Genomic DNA, 16062 nt, shown 5'->3' on the forward strand with positions numbered 1-16062 from the left:
CGTCGTGGAGGGAGAGGCACCAGGGAAGTTTAGCCTGCTGCAGTGATCACCTCAGGCCTGATGGTAACTGCACAGCAGGAGCGGAGCAGAGAGCTGGTATCCAGCTTGCGGCCAATTAAACAATAACTCCAACCCGTCCTCCCTTCCCCTCCGTAGAAGCTTCTGCGCTCGTGCAGAAATGAGTGGTTCGGTTTTTGTGCAAGGGGTGGAAAGCCCTTTGTTGGTAATGAGTAGTGTGCCGTGTCAGTACTTTAAACACTCTGTTTTCTGGTTATTGTAGGAGATAAAAATCCTTTACAAAACAATCCATTTCGAATTCCATCTGCGGGGAACATTCTCCCGTAAATGTTTTACTGAAGTTTATGAAGGCAGCCAGTTAATTCGGCTCCCTGGTGGCCACTGAGAGATGTTATTTATTTCCAGGAGAACATTTTGCTAATTGAGATCTGCAAAATTAAAAAGCTAGGTCTGTACGTGGATGTGAAGATCTTATGTTGTCTCGCCATTAGATGAGCAATCTCCCAGGCGGAATTCAGGAAACGGGACACGAAGATGAGGAATCTCCCATTTGGGATGTGAAGATAAAGCCAAGATAGCGGAAATATAGGCGAATTGCAGGGAACAATAGAACATGCACATATGGGGTATGAAGCGGGAAGAATCACCGTACGGTTGAGTTGGGTGTTCACACCTCTACTTATTTTTACTGTTAGCAGTGTAAATAATTAAAAGCATTAATATGTATATAAAGCACATAGAACCGACCCTAGCATACGTGTTTCGTAACTATAGCGGCTAGGCTACAGAGAAACACTTTAATGTGGCATTACATTTATAATTATAAACATGTATTGCAGTTAGGAGCAAAGAAAACAAAGTCACCCACAGTCCCATCCCCCAGTGAGAATGTATCATTTCAGAGTAATTAGACCAAGCAAATAAAACAGTTTTGAACAAGTCCAGGTGCCAGGAATGAGGAGTCAGATTCCTACACTCCCGTCTCTTCCTTCCAGTAGCTCGGGGAGATTCAGGTCCAGACCATCTTGGTGTTCACTGCTAAGCAGGGGCCCAATTCAGGATTGAGGGATGGAAGAAGGGGAGGCAGACACATTACTAATTCACACCTTCAAGGTGGAATACGGTAAAACGCAGTAGAGATGAGAGCAAAGTGCTGTGTCCACAGCGGGTGGTCAGTTCTGCCTGGGGCTGGGCTGGGTGACAGAATAGAGCCCTGAAGTCTTAGAGTGGGACTCTCTAAAAGGGGAAGGAAGCAGTTCCAGACAGAAGACACAGCATGAGCTTTCAGAGAGCCTCCCGTACTCACAGGACATTTTTTTTTTTTTTCAACAGGGAGAGGATTTATTCTGGTGTTTGGAGGTACTTAGCAAATGTTGTGGGAGTTGAGGCAGTAAAGGGAGTTTACAGCCAGATTGTGAATGTCATTCACTGAATGTACCACAGCCTGGTCTTGGAAAAATAAAGCATGGACTTGAGTTTAAAACAGCAGTTTTCGGGGTGCCTGGGAGGCTCGGTTGGTCACATGTTCAGCTCTTGGTTTCAGCTCAGGTCATGATCCCAGGATGAGGGAATCGAGCCCTGCATCGGGCTCTGCGTTGAGCTCCATGCTGAGTATGGAGCCTGCTTGGGATTCTTTCTCTCCCCCTCTCTCTGCCCCTCCCTCCCTCCACTAAAATAAAAACGAAAAAATTAAAAAGAAAAACCCAGCAGTTTCACAGTGTGACCTCAGACCCCTGAGGGAGCTCAGATTCTTTCAGAGAATATGCAAGATCAAAACTCTTTGCATCATAGTAGTAGTCTTTCGCGTTTTTCATTATTGTCTCCTGAATGTACACTGGGGTTTTCTAGAGGCTGCGTGAGGGGTGATGACATCATTTCTCTAATGGCTAAAAGAATATAAGCTTTTGTATTCTTGTGTTTTCACAGTTTCTCAGTTTAAATTTCTAATATGGTAAATACATAGTATATTTATCTTTGTCTCTGTCTCCCACATAAACTAAACCTGTTTGGATTCTTCAGTAATTTTTAAGAGCCTTAAGGGATCCCAAGATCACTTTGAGAGAGAGAGAGAGAGAGAGAGAGAGAGAGAGCGCACGCATGGGAGGGGCAGAGAGAGAGAGAGGAGAGAGAGAGAATCCCAAGCAGGCTCCACAATGTCAGGGAAGAGTTAGACAAGGCGCTCGGACCCATGAACTGTAAGATCATGACGTGAACCGAAATCATGCATTGGACACTTAACCAACTGAGCCATCCAGGTGCCCCCAAGATCTAAAGTTTTTAGATCTGCTGAGTTAGATCAGAGTTCAGGGTCCAGCAGATAGCTTAACATGTCTAAGCTTCAGTTGATTGACTCTTAAAAATGTATGTGTCTTGTGGCAAGGGTGTTGGGTGATGGAGGTGCGGAGCATAGATGTGAAATTGGCAACAGCACATATCTTTGCAGCATTGCTTTGCTATAGCCTGCCTCTTAGAAACAGCCAGCTTTATCAAGGCTCCCCCTGCCCCCTATACCTCTCAGGCTAAATGCTGGTGATTTACGACACTACTATTCTTAAACTTCTTGCTATTCCTTAATCTTTGTTTTAACCATGTGCATGTGAAAGCAAGATGTTAGGAGGATTAGAATGGAGGAGGGGATCCTGAATTGGGCTTATCCGGGAACACCACTTTAGGAGAGGTAGTTGTTGATCCTGCCCCTTCTCTCCTCACTTCCTGCTCATAAACATTCATCCCCAGAGCTCCTCTTGGGCCTCTCCGCTCCCAGAATCTGCAGGGACACCCCACACTTACTTACCTCTCCCCTCTCTGAGTGTTGCTGACATTTCTAGTTGTTTCCAGTCAAACGCTTAACTAAACTCCCATTTTTCTCTCCTCCTTTGATTTTGATGTAAGGGGAGGAAGATCCTTCCATTCCACTTCTGTATCTCCCTACAACTCCTTAGACTCTCCCAAGCATCAAATACATCTCAATTGCTAGATTTGGTCACATATCACCCTTTCTCATTCCAGGTTCAAAAGGAATCCAGGCTTTTTCAGTCCACAGGAACTTGTTCTTTGGTTATCTGGTTTGGTGGGGTTTTTTGTTTTTTGTTTTGTTTTGTTTTGGTAGACTTTCTCTTTGTCTGAGTTTAATGAAAACCTCCCTTTCTGTTGTCATTTTAATATGTTGCCGAAGCTTTATTATTATTTCGTTCTCTTTGGACTTCGGCAGAGACCTGACATAATCCCTGTATTAAAGCAACTGGGCACAGCTCTGCGACTTTTCTTTATCCACCTGCCTTTTGGTATCCTTGTACCCTAATCTAAGAAAGTGATGTTATACCCTGCAAAATCTTTTAAAAGAAACCACATGCTTTACCTCACCCGGCAAAGCTTGCCCTCACAGCTCACAGCAGAACAAGTTGGGACAGGATGAAGGAGTCCCTGGAATGCTGAATTTTGAAAGAATCAAAGGAACTCAATATCCCCGAGGCAGTTCTAATGAACTGTCTTTGCACCGAGTTCTTAAATGGAGCTTTTATTAAAAACTCATGAGGTTAGGAAACTTAAAAGAAATGTATTTGTAGGACTCCTATAAACTGGAATAGATAAAATTTCTGAGTGATCACTCTGGCTCTCATCCTAATGATGTGGGTTTATGTTGTTTTTGTAAAATATGGTGATGTTTCAGTTTGTCTTGCATCTAGGACATATTTATAGTCAGACTAGATATTTAGGCATCATTGCATTTAGGCAGGGAACCATATTAACTATTTTTTATTATTTAAATAACTTAGCTTTGTAAAGCACTACATGCTTATTATAAGAAATTAAAACAATGCAGTAAGCTCAAATAAGGAACTAAGTATTGCTGAAATACCATCAATATGTTCTAAATATCTCTATGTGCATAGAATATTTTATATAAATATGGTTCCGTAAGCTTCTTTTTTATTCTATAATATATTGGAATATATTTCCTTGTACCTAAGTGTATGTAGATCTACTAAATCATTTTTAAAAAGCAGCACAGTATCCCTGTGTGTGTATCATAATTTACTGATCCATTTGCCTTGATGAGAATTTTGCTATTATGAACTTTTTTGTGCATAAATATATTCACACTCATGACTTTATTTCTCTAGGGTAAAATCTTAGGAATGAATTCTAGGTTAAAATATATGCATATTAGATAATTTGATACACAAATTGCCTCCCAGAATCTTACCATTTACCCAATCTCGAAGAGTAAGCATATTAATCACATGCATGGTTATGTAAAGAGACATGTCCGCGGCTGCCTGGCTGCCTCCAGCAGGACCCTCGAGATCATTGGTGGGGTTCCCACGTCTCAGCATGGGATGTTGACTTGGAAAATTTGAAGACTAGACCCTCTTCATATTAGCCAGAGTGGTGCTCTTTATCGAGGACCACCTCTTGTACTATCACAGCAAGGCATAATGCCAAATCATTCATTAAAAATGGGGCTGGAGCCTGGGTGGCTCAGTCGGTTAAGCATCCGACTTCAGCTCAGGTCATGATCTTGCGGTTCGTGGGTTTGAGCCCCACATCAGACTCTGTGCTGACAGCTTAGAGCCTGGAGCCTGCTTCTGATTCTGTGTCTCCCTGTTTTTCTGCCCCTCCTCCACTCGTGTTCTGTCTCTCTCTGTGTCTCAAAAATGAATAAACATTAAAAGTTTTTTCTTTTTTTAAATGGGGCTGGACTATAATATTTTTAGTGACAGTGTATCTCTTGTCCTCTCTTCTGCACACCATTTTTTGGGAATTGAGATATTTGAGAATCTAACCAATTCAATTGGTAGTTCCCTTGGTAATTGTAAATCTGAGCAAAGGGAAGTGGACAAGCTTGAGGGAAACTTATCTCCGCCTTACAAGACATTATACCTCTTTAGTGCTTGTATTCAGGTCAAAGCCAATGAGTTTCTCTTTTGGACATAGCTGGATGAACACTGATGAAAACTTTCTCCTTGCCTGCCTTATTTGCTGGACTCCAAGTGACCTTCCTTTTATTGACACGGCTCTTCTTAAGTGGTCAGCTTGAGGCTGTACTTGGTTACATGTCAATCCTGAGGCCATGGGCTCTGGTCACCTGTTGGAGACATGGGGAGTACCCTCATCTTAAGGTTACAACAAATCATATATATACACACATATGCACATATGCATATTTAAATGTCATTAACCTGGAAAGAATAACACATTTCAATGTTACAAAACTCAAAAGGATGTTGATGAAAATTTCAGTGAAAATTTCCTCTTCTCCATCTCTACGCACTCCGTTTCCTTCCCTCAAGGCAACCAGTTTTGACTTTCAGGAACTACCTTTAACCGCTATTCTATTCATACACAAGGAAACATATATACTCACTTTTAAATATGGATAGATTTAATTCTTAATATTTAAGAATTGATGTTATTTTGAATGCTGTTTACACAAACGATAGCATATTGTATGCACAGAAACACTGTTCTGTACATTGATTTTTCACCTAACAATACAGCCTAAAGATCATCTTATCTCATTACCTAGAGTAACGTCTTACTTTGTTACAGTTGCACAGTATTCCATTACATGGTTGTAACAAAGTTTTTTCGTCAGCTTTTACGGACATTTTTTGATTTCAGTATTTTTATATTACAAATAACGTAGTAGTTTTCAACCTTGAACACACAGATTTTAGCACTAGTGAGGAAATATCTGTGGAATAAATTCCTAGAGCTGAAATTATGGAGTCAGAGAGTATTTATGTCAGTGACCTTGATGGATATCGTCAAATAGTCTCCATAAAAGCCACCCTTTCCTCAGCCTCTCTCAACAGTCTCAGCCTTTTTTAAAAAAGAATTTGTTTTTTTGAACAACACTTTCAGGTTCACAGCAAAATTGAGTAGAAAGTACAAAGATACCCCCATATGCCCCCTGTCTTCCCACACTCATACCCTGCCCCACTATCCACACCCACCACTAGAGTGGTACATTTATTGCAAATGATGAACCTATACTGACACATCATTATCACCAAGTGTAACCACAGTTTACATTAGGGCCAATCTTGGTGTAGTACATTCTGAGAGTTTAGACAAATGTATAATCTCATGTATCCACCATTATAGCATACAGCCTTTTCAGATTGGCTTCTATCACTCAGTAATCTGCATTTATGTTTTCTCTATGTATTTCAATGGCTTGAGCGATCTTTTTTTTTTTTTTAATATTGAATGGTATTCCATTGTATAGATGTTCCACCGTTTATTTATCCATTCACTTACTGAAGGACATCTTTTTTTTTTAATTTTTTTTAATTTTTTTTTAACGTTTATTTATTTTTGAGACAGAGAGAGACAGAGCATGAACGGGGGAGGGGCAGAGAGAGAGAGGGAGACACAGAATCTGAAAACAGGCTTCAGGCTCTGAGCAGTCAGCACAGAGCCTGACGCGGGGCTCGAACTCATGGACAGTGAGATTGTGACCTGAGCCGAAGAAGTAGGATGCTTAACCGAATGAACCACCCAGGTGCCCCTTTTTAAATTTTTTTTAATGTTTATTTTTGAGAGAGAGAGAGGAGAGACAGAATGCAAGTGGGGGAGGGGCAGAGAGAGACAGAGACAGAATCTGAAATAGGCTCCAGGCTCTGAGTTGTCAGCACAGAGCCCAACGCAGGGCTCAAACTCACAAACCATGAGATCATGACCTGAGCCCAAGTTGGATGCTTAACTGAGCCACCCTGGCGCCCCTTACTGAAGGACATCTTGACTGCGTCCCTGTATTGGCTATTATGAATAAAGCTTCTGTAAACTTCCATGCATAGGCTTTTGTGTGGTCATAAGTTTTCAACTCCTTTGGGTAAATATCATGAAACATGATTGGGAGCTTGTATGGTAAGAATATGCTTAGTTTTGTGCCTCCCAACATGGCTGTACCAGTTTGCTTTCACACAGGCAATAAGAATGAATGATCTTACTGCTTTACAGCCTCATCAGCATTTGATACTGTCAGTGTTCCAGATTTAAGCCATTCTATTGGAACGTATAGTGTGTACAATAGATGTATAGTATCACATTATTATTTTACCTTGTATTTCCCCAATGCCCTATAATGTGGAACATCTTTTCATATGCTTATTTGCCATTTGTTTATATTGTTTGGTTAGGTGTCTGTTAAGATCTTTGGCCCATTTTTTAATTGGATTGTTTTCTTGTTGAATTTTAAGAGTTTTTGTATATTCTGGGTAACAGTACTTCAACACAAGTGTCTTTTGAAAATAATTTCTCCAAATCTGTGCCTTACCTTTTCATTCTCTTGACAGTGTCTTTTGCAGAGCAGAAATTTTTAAATTTAATGAAGTCCAGCTTATCCGTTTTTGTCTTTCATGGACCATACCTTCAACGTTTTATCTAAGAAGTCATTGCCAAACCCAAGGTCATTTAAATTTTCTCCAATGTGTCTTCTTGGCGTTTTACAGTTTTGTGTTTTATGTTTTTAGGTCTGTGATCCATCGTGTTGGTTTTTGTGAAGGGTGTGAGGTCTGCGTCTAGATTCATCTTCTTACATATGGATGTCCAGTTATTCCTGCACCATTTGTTGGAAAGACTATCCTGTCTCCGTTACACTGCCCTGGTTTCTTTGGCAAAGATCAGTTGACCGCATTTATGTGCATCTATTTTGGGGCTCTTTTTTCTGTTCCATTGATCTAGTTGTCCATTTTTATGCCAGTATTATACTGTGTTGATTATTGAAACTTCATGGTAAATCATGAAGTTGGCAGTGTCAGTCTTCCATTTTTGTTCTTTTCCTATAATATTGTGTTAGCTCACTTGGGTCTTTGGTGTCTTTATGCAAAGTTTAGAATCGGTTTGTCAATATCCACAAAATGACTTGCTGGGATTTTTATTTGCATCGCATGGAATATATTGGTTAAGTTGGGGAGAACTGAGATCTTCACAATATTGAGTTTTCCTATCCATAAAATATGGAATATCTCCATTTAGTTAGTTCTTTGATTTCATTTATCAGAGGTCTGTAGTTTATGTCATATAGATCTTGTTCATTTTTTAAATTATACCTAAGTATTTAATTTCAGTAACTACGAATGTAAATGGCATTGCAGTTTTATTTTCAAATTCTACTTGTCATTGCTGCTTTATAGGAAAATGATTGACTTTTATATATTAACCTTGTATCCTGCTATCTTGCTGTAATCACTTTGGTTCTAGGAGTTTTTTATTTATGCTTTCATATTTTCTACATAGAGGATCATGTCATCTGTTAACCAAGGCAATTTATTCCTTCTTTTCTAATCTTTATACCTTTTATTTCCTTTACTTGTCTTAATGAGTTAGGTAAAGTTTCTAGATGATGCTGAAAAGGAGTGATAAGAGGGGATATGCTTGCCTTGTACCTTAGTATGGAAGCTTCGTGTTTCTCACCCTTAAGTATGATATTAGTTCTATGTTTTTTGCAAGTACTCTATCAAGTGGAGGAAGTTTCCCTCTACTAGTAGTTTACAGATATATATATATATATATATATATATATATATATATATTTTTTTTTTTTTTTTTTTTTTTTTTTTTTTTTTTGATAGAGACAGAGAGAACGAGGGGGAGCAGGGGAAGGGCAGAGGGAGAGGGTGAGAGAGAATCCTAAGCAGGCTCCCCCATCACCATCACAGAGCCTGACAACTGTGAGACCTCAATCTGAGCTGAAATCAAGAGTCAGTCACTTAACCACCTGAGACACCCAAGTACCCCAAGTTTACTGATAAGTTTTATCATGAATAGGTATTGGATTTTGTCAGATGCTTTTTCTGCATCTATTAATATGATCACATGATGTTTCTTCCTATCAATGTGATGGTTTGCATTAATTGATTTTTAAATGCTGAAGCAGCCTTGCATACCTGGGATAAGTATCACTTGGTTATGCTATGTGACTTTTTTTATGCATTGTTGGATTTGATTTGCTATTATTTTGTTAAGTATTGGTGCATCTATGTTTAGACATATTTGTCTGTGGTTTTCTTTTCTGTAATGTCTTTGGTTTTGGTATTTTGTTTGGTTAGGGTGATGCTGGCTTCGTAGAATGAGTCAGGAAGTATTCCCTCTGCTTCTATCCTCTGAACAAGACTATAGTAATTTGGTATCATTTCTTCCTGAAATTTTCATAGAATTCATCAATGAACCCATTCAGCCTGTGCTTTCTGTTTTGGAACATTATGTGCTTTTAACTTTTTTTAAGTTTATTTATTTATTTTGAGAGAGAGAGGCAGGGAGGGGCAGAGAGAGAATCCCAAGCAGGCTCTGCACTAACAGAGCGGAGCCTGATGCAGGGCTAGAACTTCATGAACCATGAGATCATGACATGGTTATGAGTCAAGCGTGGTTAAGAGTCACGCTTAACCAACTGAGCCACCCAGGTGCTCCTGATTTAGAATATTATTAATTATACAGATTCATAGAGGTACATGCACCCCAATGTTCATAGCAACCTTGTCAACGATAGCCAAATGATAGAAAGATTCCAATTGTCCATCGACTGATAAGTGAATAAAGAAGATGTGGTACATATATACAATGGCATATTACTTGGCCATCAAAAATAATGAAATCTTGCCATTTGCAATGACATGGATGGAACTAGAGTGTATTACACTAAGAAATCAGAGAGAGACGAATAAATACCATGCGATTTCAGTCATGTGGAATTTAACAAAATAGATGAACATTTGGGAAGAGGGAAAAAGAGGGAAACAAATCATAAGAGACTCTTAACAATAGAGAACAAACTGAGGATTGATGAAGGGAGGTAGGTAGAGGATGGGCTAGATGGGGGATGGGCATTATTGAGGGCACATATGATGATGAGCACTGAGTGTTGTTTGTAATTGATGAATCACTGAATTCTACTGACACCAATATTGCACTGAGTGTTGACTAACTCGAATTTAAATAATTTTTTTAAAAAGGCACATTATTAACTATTGATTTAATTTTTTTCACTGATATAAGCCTATTTGGACTTCTCTTATGTCTATTTTTTTCTAATATGTCTATTTCTCGTGAGAATTTGGGAAGATTGTGTATTTAAGTTGGCCCATTTTGTCTAGGTTGTCAAATTTGTAGGCATAGAGTTTTTATAGTATGTATTCCTCTATTATCCTTTTAATGTCTATGGGATCTTTAGTGATGTCCCCTCTTTCATTTCTGGTATTTGTGATTTATGTCTTCTCTCTTCTTTTTTTTCTTACTTAGACTAGCTAAAGTCTTATCAGTTTTACTGATCTTTTCAATAAAGGCTTTGGTTTCACTGACTTTATTAATTTTTGGTTTTCAGTTTCATTGATTTCTGCTCTAATTTTAATTTTTTCTTTTCTTCTGCTTACTTTTAATTGCATTAACTTTTCCAATATATGCATAAATTTTCCTCTAAGCATTGCTTTCTCTGCATCCTAAAATTTTTATTTGTGTTTTAATTTAGTTAATATTTTAAAAATTCTCTTGAGAGTTTCTTTGACCTATGTGTTATTTAGAAATGTGCCATTTAATCTCCAAGTATTAAGGGATTTTTCTAGTTACCTTTCTGTTGTTGATTTCTAGTTTAATTTCACTGTGGTCGAAGACCAGACATTGTATGATTTTTATTCTTTTAAATTTGTTTAAGGTGTGTTTTATGTCCCAAAATATGGGGCATATTATTTTGGTGAAAGTTCCATACAAGCTTGAGAAGAATATGTATTTTGTCATTGTTGTATGAGGTAGTTTATTTTATATTTGTATCCACTGGATTGATGATATTGTTGAGTTCAACTATATCATTACTGATTTTCTGCCTGCTGGTTCTGTCCCTTTCTGAAAGAGGAGTGTTGAAATCTTCAACTATAAAAGCGGATTAATGTATTTCTCCTTACAGTTCTACCAGTTTCGCCTCCTGTGGTTTGATGCAGTTTGTTAGAGTCACACACATTAAGGAATGTTATGTGTTCTTGGAGACTTGACCCTTTATTATTATTCTCGTCTTCATCCCTAATAACCTTCTTGCTCTAAAGTCTGCTTTGTCTGAAATTACTATAGCTACTCCCACATCCTTTTCATTTGTGGTAGCATGGCATATCATTCTTTGTCCATTTTACTTTCAATCTGAATGTATTTTTACATTTAAATTGAGTTTCTTTTATACGACATATAGTTGGGTCTTGATTTTTTTTATCCAACCTGACAATCTGGCTTGATTTGTTCATTTAGTGCATTTAGATTCAAAGTGATTATTGATATAGTTGGATAAATAGCTTTCACTTTGTCACTGTTTTCTATTGGTTGCCCTCGTTCTTTGTTCCTGTTTTAATCTTCTGTTCTTTTTCTATGGTTTTAATTGATTCTATTTCCTCTCTTTTTTTTAGCATATCAGTTACATTTTGCTTTTAGCTTTTGAAAAATGGTTGCTCTAGAGTTTTCAATGTACGTTTATAACAGATCCAAGTCCACATTCACATAACACTATATTACTTTACAAGTAGTTTTCATGCCTTATAATAACAAAATAATCTAATTCCTCCCTCTTTCCCCCGTATCACTGTTGTCATTCATTTCCCTTATATATTAGCATATATCTCTATATAATCATGTATGTATACAGAAGCATACATAATTTAGTGCATTGTTGGTATTATTGTTTTGATTGTTAGATCAAATTAAGATCAATTAAGAACAAGAAAAATAAAAGTTTTTATTCTACCTTTACTTATTCTTTCTTTAATGTTTTTCCCTTTTGGTGTAGATCCAGTTTTCTGACTTTATTTTCTTTATCTTTAAAGATCTTCTTTTAACATAGTTTGAAGGTAGGCCTACTGGTAACAAATTCCTTTAGTTTTTGTTTGTTTGAGAAAGTCTACTTCTCCTTTATTTTCAAGGTTATTTTCACGAGATACAGAATTCTAGGTTGGGAGGTTTATTCTCTCAACACTTTAAATATTTCACTTGACTCCCTTCTGGATTGTGTTTTCTAAGGAGAAGTCAAATGTCATTCTTATCTTTATTGTTCCTTTGAAGATAAGTTGTCTTTCTTATCTGGCTTCTCTTAAGATGTTACCTTTGACTTCACTAGGCCTAGGTGTTGCTATTTATTTATTTATTTATTTATTTATTTATTTTTATTTTTCTAGCATTTATTCTGCTTGGTGTCACATGAGCTTCCTGAATCTGTGGCTTGGTACCTGTCATTAATTTGCCAAAATTTTCAGTCATTACTGTTTCAGGTATTTCTTTTGTTCCTTTTTTTTCTTCTCCTACTTGTATTCACATTGTGTGAATATTATACCTTGGGTAGTTGCCCCACAGTTCTTGAATACTGTATTTTGTTTTTGTTTTCAGTCTTTGTCCTCTGCCTTTTCAGTTTTCAAGGTTTCTACTGATATATCCGGAAGCTCAGAGACTCTTTCCTCAGCCACATTTAGTCTGTGAGTAAGCACATGAAAGGCATACTTCCCTCCTGATCTGTAGCACCTCTTTCTGGTTCTTTCTAAGAATTTCCATCTCTCTGCTCATGTTACCCATCTGTTCTCACATGCTACCTTTACCCATTAGAGCCTTTAGCACGTTAATCATAGTTGTTTTAAATTTCCGATCTGATAATTCCAACATCCCTGCTGCCATGTCTGGGTGTGATGCTTGCTCTCTTTCTTCAAACTATTTTTTTTGCCTTTTAGAATGTTTTCTAGTGTTGCAGGATCTTTCACCACAATACCCAGGATTCGTTGTCTCTCCGCTTTGAAGAATTAAGAGGTGGACATAAAATGAGCAGCAGGCAAAAGTTATTAGAGTATAAGATTACAAAGTTAGACTAGTTGGAAAGCTCTTTATAGATAGGGGATATTCAAAAGTGAATGCCCCCCCCCCCAAGACACAAGGGTCTTGTTTTATAAGGTTTTGGTTAGCCCTCCCCTACTCTCCCCTTCACTTCCTCCTTGTTCCTTCTCAGGTTCTACCCTTATTGACTGGATAACTCGAGGTGTTGAGTTGTCCATTCCTGATTGGCTAATTTCCATTGTATGAGGGGTGGCCTATAGCCATACCTAGGTCTTTCCTCCAATTCCTGACGGAAACCTGAGGGACAGTAGGTGGGGGTCTGTTAGTTCTTAAGAGGAACATTGCACCTGAGGGGATTTGCTGTGGTCAGACACTCCCAGCATTGTTCCAAAATATGTGTTTTTCCCCACCCAGGGACCTCAGGCCCTAATCTTTCCCTCTCTGCCTACTGAATCGATCTTCTCCTCTCATATTAATATTTTCTTGATAGTGGGAAATATGGTGAAAGGAACTGCTGTAAATAGGCCTTTAGAAGTGTGGTGGTGAGGTGTGGGGGCGGGGAAGGATTCTATATTCCTAGGATTAGGTGTCAGTCTTTTGTGAGCCTGTGCTTCTGGACATATGTGAGCTTCACATAGGGTTCCCAGTTGTTCCCCACCCTTATATCCCACAGGAAGGCTAGAGCCAGCTAGAATTTGGTATTTTCCTTCCTGAGGCCAGTTAAGTGCTGATAAACCCCCAGCAGGTGAGGCCCTGGTTAAGTAGTTTCCCTCGAGCGCAGACCTTGTTAAGAGGAACAGAATTACTCTAATGTATTTTGAAACCTTTTCTTTGCTTCTGCCCCTGCCAGAAGCAGGAGGGGGTTTTTCTCCAAAATTACAGTAAAAACCTGGTCGATAGCCTCAAAATAAAGCTCATAAAATTGTGGGGCCCCCCCATGACTGGCTCCCCCTGGAATTTTTAGCTCTCAGACTCCTCCACTTAGAGCCTCCAGCAATTCGTCAATTACGGTTCTTGTTTTTCTATCCCAGCACTGTTTCCCGTGGAGTTTCGGTTCACGAGTTCCTGCTCTGCTAAATTGTTATTTTGTCTATTTGCCTGTTGATATCTCCAGTTCTGGGGGATAGCAATTTGCCCTCATTTCTATTATTGATCCGGGAAGGGTTGTTGATTTTTGAATTTTGTTTGGCTTTTTACTTATTGTTAGGGTGGATGACTTCTGAGCAGGCAGAACTGGAACGTTGGAAGTCCAATCTCAACTACTTTTTGAAGTAGTGTTTTCTCAGCTATTTGTTTAGAATGAGGGAAGTGGTGAGGTTTTAGTCAGAGTTCCCAATACTTTGTATTGAGCAAGTGATTTTTAACTTCTTTAAACAAGAGTTTTCTTATCTATAAAATAGGGATTATAATACCTCCCTTGTAGATGTTCTGACAAAGAACAAGGGATATTCCATATAAACACACATGGAACAAAGCAGGAGTAAAAGCTAAGTAAATATTAGCCAAAAAAGAGAAAGTGGTATTTTTCTGTCGCCTAGTTCCTGGGGATGCCTGGTGATTTGGAGTGTTTTGAATGCCTACCTAACGTGGTCACAGCCTGCTGCCCCTCCCCTCACTCACACTGCCTAAGCCTACCTCCTTGCTAGTCCTTGAATGTGCCCAGGGCACTTTACCTCAGGGCCTTTGCATTGCTGTTTCCTTTGCCTGGAACTTTCTTCACTTAGGTATCTGTATGGCTTCCTCCTTTACCTCAGTCATGTCTTTCTTCAAATGATTCTTCAGGGAGGCTTTCTCTGAGCCCCCAGCTTTGCATTCACTCCCAGTGATTTCTTCCTCCTTCTCAGTTTTATTTTTCTCCATAATGCTTATCACCACTAGCCATATATTTTTATTTTATTTTGTTTTCTCATCTGGTTGCGTCTCTTCCTCCACTAAATGTAAGGGCAGGAATTGTTTACTGCTGAATCCCCAACACCTAAATCCCGGGTCTTCCATATTGTAGGGGTTCAGTAAACTCGAGGAATGAATTTGAAAGAGCAAATTACAAGTTACTCTACAAGAGGTAATAAATAAGATTTATAAATGGAGAATGGCTGCCTTAAAATATTTGAATCCTCTTCCGTACCAGGACTTAGATATTATCATTCCCCTCGCCTCACTACTTACAGAGACGTAACTTCTAAGAGATTTGATGCACAATAGAAATAAAGGAGGTAGCCTGCTTTATATTATGGGGCCTCAAACAGGACTGACTGAAAATAGAACTATAAACAGCAATTAAATCAAATGTCCTCATCCCTTGGTAGCCAGCGATATCTGCTGCTGTAATTTTTGATTTCCCTTCCTGCTTAGACCTAGGACTTGGAATGCATGGAGAGACAACTAAAATGCCTACTGCTGTTGGAATATAAGAAGACAATTAAGGGACATGGATACAACCTCGTATCTCCTAGAATTGCCTCATTGGCTGTGACAGCTTCAGATGAGAGAGACAAAAAGACCCATATATTCCTAAATGGTTATTAGCTTGGGTACATAAGGTGGAGAACAACGATTTGCTCCGAAACCCACTTGCGCTGGAGTGAAGTTCTTAGGGTAGTGTCATTTCTGCCCTGCATACTGCCGGGGCCCTGCTGCGTCCTCGTCGGTTGAGGTCTCATCTGATAAGAAGCAGCCAGGAATGAACCAAAAACTTCATGAGATTTGGTATCATCAAAATCCGGCCTGTAAATATGATGCCAATACTTATTCCTGGGCTTTATTACTGAGAAAATCAGCTTGCTAAAAATAAAGTCCTCACCGTCCCGTAGTCAAACACTTCCTTCACCTGCCAAGTGATGTTAAGTGCACTCCTCTCTCACCAAACTTTGAAAGTCTTTTCGCCTGCCTTGCTATTCTTGTATTCTGAGATTGTCATAGTGACAGGAGAGTCTGGTTAATCCTGGTAGGATGTTTGTGACACAGTCAGTCCTTGTTTTTCAGCACATTGTTTTCCTGGGGGTTGCAGACTGCCGTAAAATGAAATCCGACTGGCTGTATACTATTGCCATTATTGATTCTGATTTCATGAAAAATCATTAAATGAGCAGAGAAAGGTGCTGAAAACTGATGAATAGTGTTGGGGCTCAGCCAGGTGGGCAGCGGAGGGAGAGTTTTGCTGCAAGTAGCAAAGTGTGAAAGTTACTAATTCCTCACTGAATGTCTACAGCAGATAAAAGTGGTGTGGTTGCTGATTAGATGCTTTGT

The 16062-nt window shown here is 38.9% G+C and overlaps 1 protein-coding gene across 2 annotated transcripts in view; it reads left to right on the top strand.

Moving 5' to 3' along the window:
• The window catches only part of WDR49 (WD repeat domain 49), a 140492-nt gene that overhangs the window by 60489 nt on the left and 63941 nt on the right, over positions 1-16062 (top strand). The window lies entirely within an intron of this gene.

The sequence above is a fragment of the Felis catus genome, chromosome C2, assembly GCF_018350175.1.
Source record: "Felis catus isolate Fca126 chromosome C2, F.catus_Fca126_mat1.0, whole genome shotgun sequence".
Lineage (NCBI taxonomy): Eukaryota > Metazoa > Chordata > Mammalia > Carnivora > Felidae > Felis > Felis catus.